Source organism: Tachypleus tridentatus, chromosome 9 (assembly GCF_004210375.1).
Source record: "Tachypleus tridentatus isolate NWPU-2018 chromosome 9, ASM421037v1, whole genome shotgun sequence".
In the NCBI taxonomy this organism is placed as follows: Eukaryota; Metazoa; Arthropoda; class Merostomata; order Xiphosura; family Limulidae; genus Tachypleus; species Tachypleus tridentatus.
The window spans coordinates 107903086-107919572 of NC_134833.1; the positions used below are offsets into that span (position 1 = coordinate 107903086).

At 32.9% G+C, this 16487-nt stretch overlaps 1 long non-coding RNA gene across 1 annotated transcript; it reads left to right on the forward strand.

The window, feature by feature from the left end:
• Window positions 1-6375: 6375 nt before the first annotated feature.
• Window positions 6376-14863, forward strand: LOC143227219 (uncharacterized). The gene is made up of 3 exons (XR_013014939.1): window positions 6376-6482; window positions 6698-6800; window positions 14798-14863. It is a non-coding gene; the product is annotated as an uncharacterized LOC143227219 (long non-coding RNA).
• The last annotated feature ends 1624 nt before the right edge of the window (window positions 14864-16487 follow it).

Sequence of the window (16487 nt, forward strand, 5' to 3'; positions counted from 1 at the left end):
CTCAGATCGTCGACAGACAACTCATCGACAACCCATTTGCTGACAATATTATCACTTGTCGACAGACTCGTTCACATACTAAATTTCGAATATACCAGTGGTATTGCCGATAGTAGGCTAAGCGAGCGCTTATGGCTATCGAAATAAAATAATTAGCTCAACTTTTTGACAAGACTGTAGCTTTTTACTGTATAAATCATTATTACGTCATTTTAGTTTTGCTTTTAGGCACCTATAATACAGTAAATATCAATATTTTTATATTATTTTCATATTCAGTTTATTTTTGGAGCATAAATTCAATACCACACAAACTTGTTTCGTCTCTAACAAATCATTATATTTTGTATTTATCTATTTAAAATACAACAAATTACTCTTATACATTATAAACCTGATTCATGGACATATTAACATGCGTGCAAACACTTAAGTAAACGTAAATAAAATAACAAATTTATCTCGTAACAGAACTGCCGGCAATCTGCTGTCAACAAGTTTATTTTTTGACTACTTGTATTTCGACAACTTGTCTAGTGGACGACCTGTCTTTCGACATAATTTACTATCACTCGTCCTTGCTGCCCAAATTTCAAAGAACCGTATAGGGGATTTTGAAAATAAAAGAAACCTTAATTAAAATAACCTAAAATCGAGCGTGGGTGTATTTTCTTACAGCAAAGTTACATCGGGTTATCTGCCGAGTCCATCGAGGTGAATCGAACCCCTGATTTTAGCGTTGTAAATCCGTTGACTTACGGCTGCACCAGCGGGGGACTTTAAAAGCAAATCTCTGAAGAGCGACCTTTTTTATATTGTTGCATTTTTTACAGAATAATAATACATAATATAATTAAGGTTTTAAGAACATTAATATATAAACAAATAACTCTCTTTTAACCAACGGCACACGAATATAAGAGGTTTAGTTGATTGTGACATAACAGGCACTGGGCCTTGTTGGTAGCTGGAACCTAACAACACATGGTAAGTTAGTAATTTTGGCATAATGTAGAAACTGATATATGTGTATAAAGGCAATTTATAAACGAAAACAAATAGTAATAACAAAACCACACATACCTTTCCTTGAAAAGTTAACAAAGATACCTAAGAGCCAGGAGGAGTTAATTATAGTTCTAGGTAAAATAATGGGATGAAATCATGTGGGCGCCATAATCATTTTTAGGCCCAAAATTACTAGGTCTAACCCAATAGTCGTGTGATGAGGGAAAACAATAATAACGAGCTATCCATTTTTCCTAGGCATTCTTGTAAGTAATGGTGGACTGAATTTGTCATTTCCCTGTCCACAAAACAACAATAAAAAAACAAACAAAAAAACTACCAAAATACATGAATCGTTATTATGTAATGTGATAATTGAATACGAACTGTTTAATGTAATGTTCAGTAGAAAATATGGTTTACTATTTATTAGTAAGTGAAAAATAATTATATTATTTAATTTCAACTTGAAATAAACGCTATTAAGGGAAAAATAATTTTCTTTTTAATTAAATGTGTTTAATAATTTGGCTCTAGTCTTTGTTCAATCTCTTGTGCATGTATATATATATTCAGTCTCATGAACAAAACATTTTTTATACGTTTGAGAATGATTTGGCGCAGATAGCCTAGTTGCTTTGCGCCATAAAACACCAAACCAACCAACCAACCAATGAATGATTTAGTTAAATCTTAAATAGATGCTTTTGTGTAATCATATCTCTTTTAGATGTTTGTTCGGTGCGGTGTGAACAAAATACTTTGTTTATATGTGTCTAAGTTATTACTTTCTGTTGTACCATCCTAGACTGTTCGTTTAGTCCAATATAAACAAATTACCTTACTTATATGTCTATAACGTATTTGATTCTACCTTCCTGTGCTGAATTTCTTTGAAAGGAGTTATTTTTATTCCTTTTCTCTATTAGGTCAGAACACTGTAGACACTGTTCTAGACTTTATTTCTAAGTAGTATTGACATCTTTATCACTTATTGTTCTTCACCATTTCTGTGATTTATAAAACACGTCGTACGTGTTTTTACTTTTGATCGTAAGTTGTTTTTCCTCTTCGTTTCGTTTTTCTGCGTTGTTTCAAGATAAAAGTTCACTTACAAGCGTTACGTTTCATAATAGACTACAAGTGACAAAGCAACAGGGCTACACTTCACATAACCAGAGTACAAAAAGACATAAATCTCAATTTTCGTGCTTTACGAAAGATTGCGTGATAAAACTGTTATTTCCTATATGCTTCACATAACCAGAGTGCACGAAACAATGGTTTCTTTATAGGATTGTACTGTACTCTTTAGACAACAATAGCGAGGAGTTTCCTTACAGATCTGAGCTGTACAAGTCCGATTACAACATAGAAGATGTGTTTATATGTCAGTAACTTACAAGTCAGTTTACAGTACAGAGAGGCCTTCTTTAGGACTGTTTTTTACAAGTCAGACTACACCAAAGGGAGATTTTCATTTCTGCTATTTATATGTTGGATTACAAGAGACAGATGTTTACATTGCATGGCTTATATAACAAAGTGCGAGTAAAACTTACTAACTAAAAGGACGATATTATATTTTAAGTTGTTAACTGCAGTACTTTAAAACCACTATGTTTGATAAAGTTGTTTTCATGGGCAAAATTTTATTGTGCGAAAAATAGATGGTTTATGGAGAAAGTCAGGTCCAGAAAACTGAAACTGTCAAAGGACCACTTCAGTCTTAATCCGTCCGTGAGTGCAAGTGGCAGGAGTTTTTTTTGTATTACATCACGTAAACAAACTACAAGAGATATGAGTATTCAAGCAAAACTATAATTTAAACCTTAGATTCCAAAGAAATGAATATCTTTACAGGAATAGGTTTTTACATTCAAGATCGTAAGAAACATTTGCTCACCTAGAAGGATGCGCTTAACATTACTGAATGTCAAGTATTACTTTGAATTTATAATTCACTCAAATGGGACGTACCTTTACTCTTATTAACGTTTCGTTTATCTTTTTTTTTTCTCGCTTTATTTGATCATTTCTTGACAGTATAAGAAAGTACCGTCTGCACGTGTACACGTTGACCTAATTTCGTCCTGAATTATGTTGTTTCTCTATTTATTGAAATAAAAATGGAGCTCTTCTCCATAATGTATTTATGCCCATTGTGAGTCATATTTCAATTGCAACGTTTTCATATATTTCAAAGTAGTGAATTTACTTTAAACTTTGTTTTAAGAATATTATCAATTACAACAAAAACTAAGTTTCAGTACAAGACCTAAGTATTAAACACATTTCTTGATTAGTGAAAAATTGATAAAATGACTTTTTTCGGTAATATTACAAATAATAATAACATTAAAAATGTAAATCAGTTTATTAAGTAACATATTTTAACACGCACATAAAAATGGAACATTTACAAGGTTAGCGCATCACCATGTGTTCTAAGCTTCTTACTTCTCGATATACGCATTGTTGATATGAAGACAAAATACAGCTCTATCTCTTACATCCCAATTGACGGGCAATATCATTTATGATGTAATGGTTGCGCAAGTTGTTGTGATTCCATGCTTGAAATATTTCAGATTATTAGGACGTGTGACAAACACTAATGTTATCCCCTAGAGAACAGATATTTAATAATTATTAAGATCAGGAGAGCGTGCATGTCCATAGTGCTGGCTCATTTAGCCTTATCTATCTGTAGTGAAAAGGGAAATTCACACAGTACCTAAAATTCAATACACAGTAAAGTGCTGCTTCGTATCATTGAATTCACGCCCTCTCTCTGTCTCCAATTGTTTTCTTTACAGTTTGATAATCAATGACCTAAAATTATCTTTAAAAAGAGCGAGGTAGCCTTCTCTATTAGGTGCTTTGTCGATGATAAATGGACCAACAACATTTTCTATCAAGCCATATTAAACTTTCATTCTCTCCAGTCCTAGGTCTCTGGTTTCTGCTTCCTGTTATGGATTTTCTTGGGATCACTATTGACAATTGTGGCTGTTTGTTTAATCATTGTTGACCAACAACGTTTCCTCATCTGTCCAGGATACATTCTGAGGTGAGCGTCAGTTCTTCTAGTTTCTTCTGCGCTGTCAACCATTTACGAAATTTTGCATACCGGTCTTGTTGTTAGGCATATTTTAACATTGATCACAGTACCTGTAATATAATATAGAACAATACTATGCATAAACTTCTGTCTTTTGTAGTCAAGTATGAGAAAAAAAGATCTCGCTAATGATCTCTTAACTCAAACTCTGTCACGACCTGTTGCTGATTCAGCCTAGAGTCTCTACCTAATCACTTCCACACATTTTCGCAAGGTTAATAACATTACAAACAATTACTGTAACAGAAAATAAATCTATAAATAAATAACTTAGAAAAATCGTACTGAGGGCAAAACTTGGAGGTATCATGGTGGGGCAAGACTTTCGCATCATCCTACACTGTAGGTTTGAAATTCATTCACCGGTTAGAGCACTTCTTATGAAATTATTTGTCCTAAAAATTCTCAAAGATCAAAACTGAATTTTTTTGAAACATATTAAACTAATTCATTTAAAACTAATAAAAATGCTAATTGAATTTGGTAAAACCAAACTAAAAGAACTTCCTATACTGGTCACTCAGTTTTTGGTTTTATATCAAAATAAACCAGTTGACCAGACTGTAACTAAACACTATGTAAAGTTTGTTAGAAATAGTTAAGCTTTAGATAAAAATGTCTTCTCTCACTTTCGGTAGCTCAGCAAGACGCGAGAACTTATGACTCTTAAAGTCCCCTAGTGGCACAGCAGTATGTATTCAAACTTATACTGCAAAAAAACGGGTTTCAATACCCGTGGTTGGCAGAGCACAGATAGCTTTTTATGTAGCTTAGTGCTTAAACACAAAACAACAACAACAATTACTCTAAAAATCGAGTATTCATACTGGTGAAGTGGACAATGGTGAAGTCCATTGTGTAAATTTTTGCTTTACAATAAGGAAACAGAGGTAACTGGATTGTCATTGTTATAAAAACACAAAACCTAAGCATTAAACATTTGTATAAAAGAAGAAAAATTAAAATAGTGTCATTAATGGAGAACATGGAAAAAAATCAAGATTTCTCTAAATATTTTCAATGAAGAACTCTAGTCAGCTTATTTACTTTTCATTTCTATTGCTTTCATTAAATTCTACTTTTAAACCGTGGTTAAAGAGTCTCGTCGTATTCTCAGTTTCAACACTAAAGTAAACTACCAATAAATATTATCAGATTCATAGAGGCTGATCCAATAAATTATTATATTCGTATCTTGTAACTGTAAAATTTTGGATACACGAAATTGTTTTATTCTGAAAGTTTCTCAAGATAATGTATAAGTTTCTAAATAGGAGGTAATAATCAGTGAACTAATCTATTAAGCAATGCTTAGACCGTAAAAGTTAACTTAGAGCTCTTATCAATTTTATGATAACAAAATGTATATTTTAATCATTTTGTATTAACTGTTTTGATTTTGGTTTAATTATCTTACCTGAAAAAACAAGAACAATCAGAATTAGATGGAAAACGTTTTGGTCCTGCCTAGAAAATAATAACCTATTTCAAACACCTAACAAAAAGGTATAAAATTCAAACAAAATATAATGTGATACAAATAGCTAAAAATTTTTTAAAGCAGATAAAAAAACGTCCAAATTTAACTGCTGGTCAGGTAGAAATAAAGAATGTGACTTTATTTAAAAGTGAATCTTAAAAATAAAGCATGAACACAAATGAATGTCATTATACACGAAAATTATATTACTTACTTTTCATTTTACAAATCAATAGATCTTAACAAATTAGCAAATAATACAATTCAAAATAAATATCTGGATATATTCTTGAAGTTCTGTTTTCGAAAATTCAAAATGAGCCAAAATCATGGATACTTATTATATCCCATTTATATTAATGGTTGAATGAATTAGCAATATTTTACATTGAGATTCAGATTGTTTGCTCTTTTTCTTTGTTATAACATTTCAGTTTCAAGTTAATCACTTCGCGGTTCCAATGAAGCACAAGCCTTTGATGTTTGTATGAATTACATTGAGTTAAACAATAACATTGGTTTTAATCTTAGAAAATGTATTTTAATGACTAGAAAGGCAAATCTATGTCAGCTGTAGAATTGTACATATTCTTTATCCACGTGGCCACACTGCATATGGACCTCATTGCACTGCCCATATCATCCAATTCATCCGCACCTGCGAAATTTTGTTCACACCCACGTTGATAACCAGCATTATATCCTGACTGGTCCTTCTTATAAATTTAGGCCCATCGTGAGTTCATTAGACCTTCTACTGGCACTGAAGAACTCTAGCTTCCTTGCAATACAGCATCTTCTGTAACGCACCAACGAAATTCCTTGCCTTTCTCAACTATTTCAATCTCACCAAGTACCTCAACATTTGAAGTAGGTTTTGTTCTTTGTATAATTGTGTTTTAAGTGAATTTTTAGTAATGCTTATTAAGCCTTTTAAAATGGTTTGAAATAGAATATTTCAGGTAGTTAAATCCAAGTATTTTGGCAGACTTAATTTTGGGCTATATAAATTGCCAAACAATGTTTTGAAATAGACTAGCTTTGACATATGAAGAAAAACATTTTGTTTGATTGTTCTGAGGAAGACCTTTGTTAAGCGAGGAAGGCTCATGCTGACAGCTGACCTGCTGAGAACAAAACTTCTTACGACTTGACCGACTGGGTGAAGGTGATAGTCTAATTCTAATAGTAAGTAAGAAAGTGCATACTAAAATCTACTTTGTGCTAATTTCAATATAAAACAACGAAAAGGGACAACATCGAACTGCATGAATTAAAACATTCAAACCAATACAAAACGGGGTTGCTGAGACATCTAAGGTCAATCTAAATGTTTTCAAGTCGTCGGCATGAATTTTTCTGAAGTTTTCTTTTGTTATTGTCCTGTATTAAACCTAACGTCTTATAAGCGTACAGAATAAGAACAAGAGAAAAAGAGAACAATGTTATGTCGTAGTTCATAAGTCTACTTTATCTGTGGTTAAGAGCCGGTGTCGCTATGTAAGTAAAGGTTTTGGGGCTCTTGAGGCCTAAGAAAGGGAAAAATTTGGCTTTTCAGTATACTATGGATCTTGATTTTCTGTTTCGATTTTTCAAGACACCAATCGGTGTTCGAGTATCTAGAATCACTTCTGGTTAAAAACATAAAATTGATAGGATAAATGCCGTATTAAGTCATTATCAGTTAAGGCATACAAACAATAATAAAAAATGATGCACCAACATGAACTCCTAATGGAAAATATATGTACAATAGACATTCACAATGCTTAATTTGTGAAGGAACGCTCCGGAAGGGCATTCCGGTACCTTTAAAAAAATTCCAAATTGTTTTATAAAAAGTGTTTGTTCGTACAGAAAACGATGTGAGTATTTTATAGCAAACTGACATTTAGTATCTGATACAAAACAACATAACTCACAAAGAAGCAAACGATAGAAACACATATAAATGATTGTTCAAGAAAATAACATCAGTTGGATTCATTCCAGATTTAGGTCTAACAGGCCTGAAAAAATGTATAGAAGCCATTAAAACTCCATTCGGAGAAGGTTAATGAGAGACAGTGACCTGTTGAACAGCTTGAAGGTCATCTATTTTGACCAGCTGATGTTCAGTTCGACATTACGTATGCAGAACGAGAAATAAGTTCCTGAATTGTTTGTTTGTTTGTTTGTAATTAAGCACAATGGGAAAAACGTGCTCTGTGCACCACGAGTATCGAAACCCGGTTTCTAGTGTTGTAAGTCCACAGACATACTACTGTGGCAATGGGGAGGGCTCAAGCTCCTGAATGACAGACACTTCAAGCATTTCGGGATTTTAGCAGTATTATATTCCATTAACCACTGTCTATTTTATAAATTGATAGTGATTATACGTTACTATTGTACAACTACCCACAGCCAAAACTAAATTAGAGATGGCTAGCACGGATAGCTCTCGTGCAACTTGGCGCGAAATTCAAAAACAAACAAACAAATTTCTTCAGGTCCTCGTGTTAAGGAATCCAGTCTGTTCTTAAAGTTAATTTATCATAGTTCACGAACTTCAGAGTGGAGCATTCTTGCTAATTACGAGAACACTGAAGGAAATATAAAGTTGATAAACGCGCTTTCTTGAAATGTTCATTCAATAAATTGCATTCGTTTTGCAGTAACATTGTAGACGTTTGACCTTATTCTACTTAGTTACTGATTAATCATGTTTCATGCTTTCTAGTAACTGATTTCAATCGCCATTCTTCATTAGATAATTTATTTACTTTAGTGCTAAGCACTAAGGCTAAGCTATACAATGGAGTATATATGCTGTGCCCACCATAGCTATCGAAACCTGATTTTTATTTACGAAGAAACTCAAAATAATAATTTATTAGTAGTATATGAAGTATGTGTTGATTAAGATATAATTATCTTCCAACTTCTAATTTTGATAATCGGATGGATATTCAGACTATCATTACAGTTGATGCACATAGTTTAAGATTTTGAACCTTGCACTAGGTTTGCTGAAATAAGGAGATGGGAATAAACAGTAACTAGTACTTATGCCCCAAAATGCTCTAAATAATATAATCAACAATTCTTGATGACGAATAACCCATTTGAAATAAAAATGTATCTCAGAACGGCTGGTATGGGTATTAACATTTTTATTGATAAGCAGAGAACAACGTTAATCTGATGGTTAACATGAAGATGACCTAGGAAGGTTAAAACGTAGTCCTCTGCTTATCAATAAAGTGTAATACCCATACCAATCGTTCTATTTATAATAAACAATTCATTTTGATGTGTGTGGCACAGCGACATGTCTGTGGACTTAAAAACTAGAAACCGAGTTTCGATACACGTGGTAGGCAGTGCAAAGACAAACTATTACGTAGATTTGTGTTTAACTGTAAATAAACAAAACTCATTTTTAAGTGTGAATACGAAAACTGATTTTTTTCTTCCACTTTGTTTTCAAGGAGAAATCTGTCCCTAAGTCAGGATCTCTATTTGAAAGTACATCTTTATCCACCATGCAAGCGTAGCCTGGCGGTAAATGTGGGCAATACTTGCTTCATAGATGTTTTTATAAAATTTTATATAAACTTGTTGGTTATGTAAATGAAGTTTTTAAAGGTGTTTGTGCATATATTTACATTCAATAACAATAATCAAATATCGAACATAATTGTTACAAAAGAAAAAAAGACTCAAATATCTCAGTAAGTTGAGGAATATTTTTATGTGATATGAAAGATCGTTATAAACACGACAGTTAAAGTATATTTAAGATACGCTATAAAAATTGCTAAAATAAAATAATTAATTGAAAAACATTTACATTGTTATATTAGTCAAAAGGTTTATTTCCACACGCACCTTGCATGTGGCACGCTAGAAACCGAGTTTCGATACCAATGATGGGCAGAGCACAGATAGCCCATTGCATATCTATGTGCTTCAAAACAAACAGTTGAAATGCACTTGGCGCGGGCTTATAGTTAGCATGTCTGGGCTGTAAATCCTAATATTTGCAGCTCGCGTTCTGCTGCTACAAAAACTTTGCTTATATTCTACCTTAATCGTTGTCAAACATTAGTCTTCGATATCTGTAAATCTCAACAACAACAACAACAAAATCGCAGCAGAACGAATTTCGTAAGGCTCCAGACTGATATCAATGACCATTGGCTAGTATTCCGCGACAGTTGACCATTGGCTAGTATTTCGCGACAGTTGACCATTCACAACTTCACATTCTGTTAAAGTACGTTTATCGCCTAACAAAGTAAAATACGTAATTTTCTTCTTTCTTTTTTTGTAATCCCTATATTTCATAGTGACTAACATATCTTCAAGTGAAATACAAACCACCAGATGGAACTTGGTGCTGGATTCAAGTTTCTTTTTCAAAGTTATTTTTAAACACTTCTCGTGTTGCTTAAGCAGGTATACTATTGAATTTCTTAAATGAATTGAACTGTCTTACAGTGTACTTGAGAATTCGCTGTGCAAGTTGCTGAGTAACAAAGGATTTGTGTTTCACAACTGTAAAACGACGACTTCTCATAATACAGTAGTCAACATACCACGTGATGGCAAGAACTGAGTTCTTTCATATGACACCAGTGGTGTAAACTCACTTTTTAAAGAAAGACCGTAAGGTTTCTACCCACAGACAAAGCACTTTATAGAAGCGAACAACTATTAAGTCCAAATTAGCTTCATCCTTATTGTCTGTTGTCTTGCTTTACGTTTAGTCCTGGACATCCAACGTTTGCTCATAGGTCAGCTTTCTTGGAACTTTTTATTAGTAGGTAATTTCTTTACCTTTAGTGTCAATAAAATGAGAATTGTCAGTAGTGTTAGCATTACAGAGTTACAGAGAAAAAAATCAATAAGTTTTCTAACTTTATTATGTTATGAGTGCTACTCCTTAATTTTTATACTTTGTGTTTAGTCAGGATATGAAATCGTTTCATGCTTTGAATACTTCTTAATTTGTAAGATTACATATTTTATTCCCTACTTGAAACTGTCGTGTTACCCACATTGATAGATTTTGGTTTAACTTGCTTGGTTTCAGATATTCCGTTTCTCAGAGACAGTAAGTAAATATTGTCACGCCTTGGGAGTTGCTGCTTCATAATTACAAACAGGCCATTAAGAACTAATTAGGAAAACTATTGGTTGACAGTGGTAAATTATGGGGGTCATGGGAGGGTCCTCATCTTGTATAGATACGGGTTTTCATGTCTAGAAAATTAATAAATCGTTCTACCCCTAGCAGTTGCTCTTGACCACAATTGATCCCTCTCGGGTGGAGAACCCAAAATCTCTTATCTGGAGGTAACTTCCATGGCACACACTTCATAACAAGTTCACTTTCTTTGAAACAAACATAAAGAAAAACATAATTAGGATCTTATAACATAAATAAATTATTAACACATCTCTCCGTAAACATTAATACGCTTGCAAAGAAGAACGTCTTATTTAGAATATTGTAACGTCTTATTCTGAATATTGTATCAGTTTATTAAGATAATTAAGGCATCATTCTATGGGTTTCTTTGGTTTTTGAATTTCGTCCAAAGCTACTCGAGGGCTATCTGTGCTAGCCGTACCTACTTTAGAAGTGTAAGACTAAAGGGAATGCAGCTAGTTATCACTACCCACCGCCAACTCTTGGGCTACTCTTTTACCAACGAATAGTGGGATTGATCGTAACATTATAACGTCACTACGGGTTAAACGGCGAGTATGTTTGGTTTGACGAGGATTCGAACTCGCCACCCTCAGATTACGAGTCGAGTGCCCTAACCACTTAGCCAGGTCGGACACTAGCATTGTAAGTTCGTATATATACCGCTGTGCTGCTTGTGGGAGGACACTTTATTCGGTATTTTAACAAACCATGTATTTATTCTTTCTGTTTCTTCTTTATATTTTGTTTCTTAGCAATTGTGGAATCAAAAAGTATATTCACCTTGACCACTACAGATTTTGCACTTTATATGCTATTTAAAATGATTTTCCTTAACTATCTGACCATGCTGGGCCTAAAACGAAATTAAATTTGCTTAGGATATTTGAACTGTATTGATCTCTACACAGAAATGGGATTTATAAAATAATTTAATTGTAATTCAATGTGTGCTATTTTTGTGCTTCTAAGCTTGTACACAATAGTTTCAACGTTATGAGAGAAAAGAAATGAAAATACATAGAAAGTTAAACAGTGATGCAATGCAAGGTACAAAACAAGGTTTTGATATATGTCTAGAGAAATTGCATACAAGTTGTACTTAGAGAAAATTTCTTGGCAAAAACAACAACCACAACTCGAGAATTTGAAACAAACAGATGAGCAATACTGTACTAAGTTTTACCAGCCCGGATATAATGATGGGGAAATGAAAGTATTCTGTTTTTACTTTTTTGGAGAAATAAGAGTTATATATACTTTCATTATGATAGGTAGCTCCAACTACTGCAGACCTATTCACAACTGAGTATATGTGTGGACAGATACCAAGAAATGTGACGAAACAATTTTTTATTTCAGTTTATATCGACCTATAATGTAATACGATCCACGGATTAATAGGTTTCTACATAAGTTTTCAATTCTCATTTACTTTGATTCTATGTTACAGTTACCCAATATCTACCATACAAGTTGCTTCACATATAAAACTGGAATCTAAAATAAATAAATAAATAAAGTTTAATAGTAAAAAGTACATCAATTACGAATAACTCGAAATAATTAGAGACAGGCAGAAAAATTAATTAATTACAGACTTATTTACTGGCCAATTTTAAGAATAAAGAAAATTTCTAATGTTTGTTTGAATTTCGCGCAAAGCTACTCGAAGGCTATCTGCGCTAGCTGTCCCTACCTTAGCAGTGTAAGACTAGAGGGAAGGCAGCTGGTCATCACCACCCACCGCCAACTCTTGGTCTACTCTTTTATCAACGAAAAGTGGGATTGACCGTAACATTATAACACCCCCACGGTTGAAAGGGCGAGCATGTTTGGTGTGACGGGGATTAGAACCTGCGACCCTCAGATTACGAGTCGAGTGCCTTAACCACCTGGCCATGGAAATTTTCTGAAACAATTGTTTTACTATACATAAATTACAATTATTAAAGACTAATAATATAAAACTGATAGCATAAACGACATGTTAAATCACTAAAAGTCAAAGAACACAAATAATATAAAGAAGTTGGATACACCAGCATGAATCCTAATTATATACATAAAATAGATATTTACCTTGACAACATCGCAATGTAAATGATTATTATATTGATAAACTGAAATGTAGTTTGACAGAAACTTGTTTACCGTATATTATTTTTGTGTATCAAAATATTAAGAATTGATAAGTACGCTTTGTTTTTTCACTGGTTAACAAATATTTAATAAATGTCAAAAATATGACAAACAACTTCAGGTAAATGTTGTTTTTTTTGTTTTACCTAACGTTTCGTCTTGTCCTTTTTCCAAGGTCTTTGAGAATCACAAACTACTAAAGTGATTATGAATTATAATAAATAAAAATAATAGGAATACTATAATGTAGCAGAACGATACTTTACGAAACATCCTACAAGAACTGCTAAGCAATTATGCTCGTCGTAAGACAGTAATCTTAGATGTATTATATTTTAATAGTCAGTCTTTAGTTCTTTAGTCAGTCCTTGTAAAAATCTTTAAAACAACGAAAATAGAATCTATGAAAAATGTAGTAGGCATAATACTAATGTATAATTACAATTATTACATACATATATATATTAAGGATTTTTTTCTTTCGCACCAAAGGTAAAATCAAAAATAATATGTGACTTAGAGGCCAAAATCTTTCTCTGATCGTCCGTAGCCTCTGCTGTGGCCTGCAGTTTCGCCTATTCAAGGCTCGTCAGCATAGCTTGGGTTGGCAAAGCAAATAAATACAATTAAGCCTCTTACGACGGTGATTTGTAAATAACATTAATTATTGATTAATAATTGTTGGTTTAGATGTAAGCAATTTGTTTAGTATATCGAATAATGTTATCAGACATATAACATGTTCATGCCAACAGAATCAATTTGTCTAGTACATGTATTATTGTGATGAGTTTTATTTATATTACACTGTGTAACAAACTTTGTTCCTGGATAGTACGTGTTACTTCTGAATTGCTTATGTTGTTAAAGTACAGAAATGGCCATTATTCCCTTCACACTTTGCTTTTGTCACCTGGATAATGAAATTTAGAAATTAACCTATTTTCTATATAAAAAACGGGAAAATTTGCACATTTTCATTTACATAAGGTATGAATAAAACAACATACGAATCAAGATTTACATGTATTTATACTAAAGTTATACAAAAATGAGCAAAAATGTTCAGAAGTGAGTAGTTTTTCGAGACTTGCGACTGCAATGTAAATCACTTTCACGTACCAGCCCCCAAAAATAGTCTCCCATCATGTTTTCGTTATACGTTCCCAGGACACAAAAGCAAAGTTTGAAGAAAAAATATGTTTTTTTTTCATTAACTTTAAAGCAATTGAGAAATAACACTTTCTGCCCAAGATCAAGAAAAAGTAGAAATTTTGTTACATAGTGTTATATATATCATTAATAGCAAACCACCCAATTTCTCAAATAATGAATTTATTATGGTAATTTCTAAAACTATCTAAGATACGATCATCATAATTTTTACGTTTCTGAATTGAGTTTTAATTACTAGAGAATACTCTGGGAGGAACGAATTTAGGAAAATAAAAAGGTTCAAAAGATAGATTAACTTCTGATTCGTTCATACTGTTACTGCAGTTAGATATGCCTACACTGTTATAAGAATATTTTTCTCAAAATCTTTATTTGTAGATGCATCAGGAAAAAAGGAAAACGAATATATAGATTATCTTCTATATAATTTAGTCTGAAATAACAAAGCTGGGACATTTGTAAAAGACGAAAATGCAGTTTTTCGAAAGTTTTGAAATATCTGGAAGTGTAACCATATTTTATAACTTATGAGCGTTAAAATTACTTGTAGCTGTTTCCATGCTTGAATACTGTTTTGCATCTATCAGAAGACACTGAAAAATAAAGAATAATGAAAATATTTTAAGAATAGCGTAATTTTTGCATTTGTGTTTTTATCGTTTTCCAGATGAGGTCTCTGTGGCTTTTTATGAGTGTTGTTATTCTGATACAACATGTTCGACACGTTTCGTCAAAAACATACAAATCTGCAGTGGTCATGAACTGAAGAAAGCCATGACTGCATTTTGTGCTTTTGTGAAACGCAGTGTTTCTGCAAATCCTAGTCGAAATTTATACCGACGTACAAGAGGAGTTCTGGGTAAGTATAACATGATGTTCAGTGCTATTTTATTCTTATAGTGTATTTTATACTAACACTATTTATAACTTGTAATAAAACAGTTTCCTAACAGTATAAAACACTATTAGATTTGAGGGGAGCAACTGTGATGTGGTCAAGTATTAGTAAGACTGTTTTGTAAGTTAATAAGAGGAGGTTTGATGAGAGTAACTTTAGAGTTATTAATTTAAATTGGGTGCAATTAGTTAAGTAAGAGCTGTTGACAAGTTCTCACGGTTTGCCTATCGTGTGATTAGTGTCATCTACTAGGTACATTACAAATATACATCTAATATTTTGTTTTATAATTAATATACAATTTTTAAATCCCATTTTTAGTTCTAAATTAAAACAAGTAACAATGGCGAATGTTTACAAGAAAGAATAGGGAATTTTTACGGTTATGTAAAAATATGAATTGAACAAATAAAAAAGGAAAATTTAACACATAAAGTATGTTCACGCGCCTTATATAACCTTGTATGTTTACACACCTTGTATAATATTGTATGTTCAAACATCCTTGTATAATACTGTATGTTCACATACCTTGTATAATACTGTTCGTACTTGTAATGAAGGTTGTAGCAATGAAAAGAATATTTAATAGTCCTCAGCTGACTGGTTTCTTGTACACCACGATGTTCAAAGGTGCTTTCGCTCCTCTTTATCAAGAACCGTGTTGTACTGTTTAGCGTAACAGTTATATATATAGCCAGCATACACAGCGTTAAGATCAACACGGTGGTCAAGGTAATCGACTTGCAATCTGAGGATCGTAGGTTCGAATTCCGTTATCAAATAGACACCCTTTCAGCCATCGGCGGAGTATTATGTGACGGCCAATCCTTGTTTTATCGGTAAGAGGATAGTTGGAGAGATAGCAATGAGTGGTGTTAACTAGCTGTCTTTCCTTTTGTCTATTACTTTATAATTGGAGGTGACTAACGCATATAGCCCTCGAGTGAACAGCTTTTCTCAAAATTCCACAGACAACACAAATATCGACATATGTTTTATTTTTAATTTTTGTACTTCCCAGTGTTACGAATTCCGGAACTTTTGAGTGACCTTGTTCAATCGTTGTTTGGTTTTTCTGCCATGAAAAGCTTTAACATACGTTTGCTAAGCATCAACATACTGTTGATACTGTATACTGTTGAACAGTATACAAACCATAAAATCCAGCTACTTTAACCATACATGTGTTATGTTTTCAGCATGAACTAACATTTGTGTTTGGTTAATTTGAATTTCGCGCAAAGCTACACGAATGTTGTCTACACTAACCATCCTTAAATGAGCAGTGTAAGGCTAGAGGGAAGGCAGCTAGTCATCAATACTCACTGCCAACTCTTGGGCTACTCTTTTACTAACGAATAGTGCAATTTACTGTCACATTATAACGTCCCACGACTGAAAAGGCGAGCATTTTTTGTGGGACAGGGATTCGAATCCGCAACCCTCAAATTGCGAG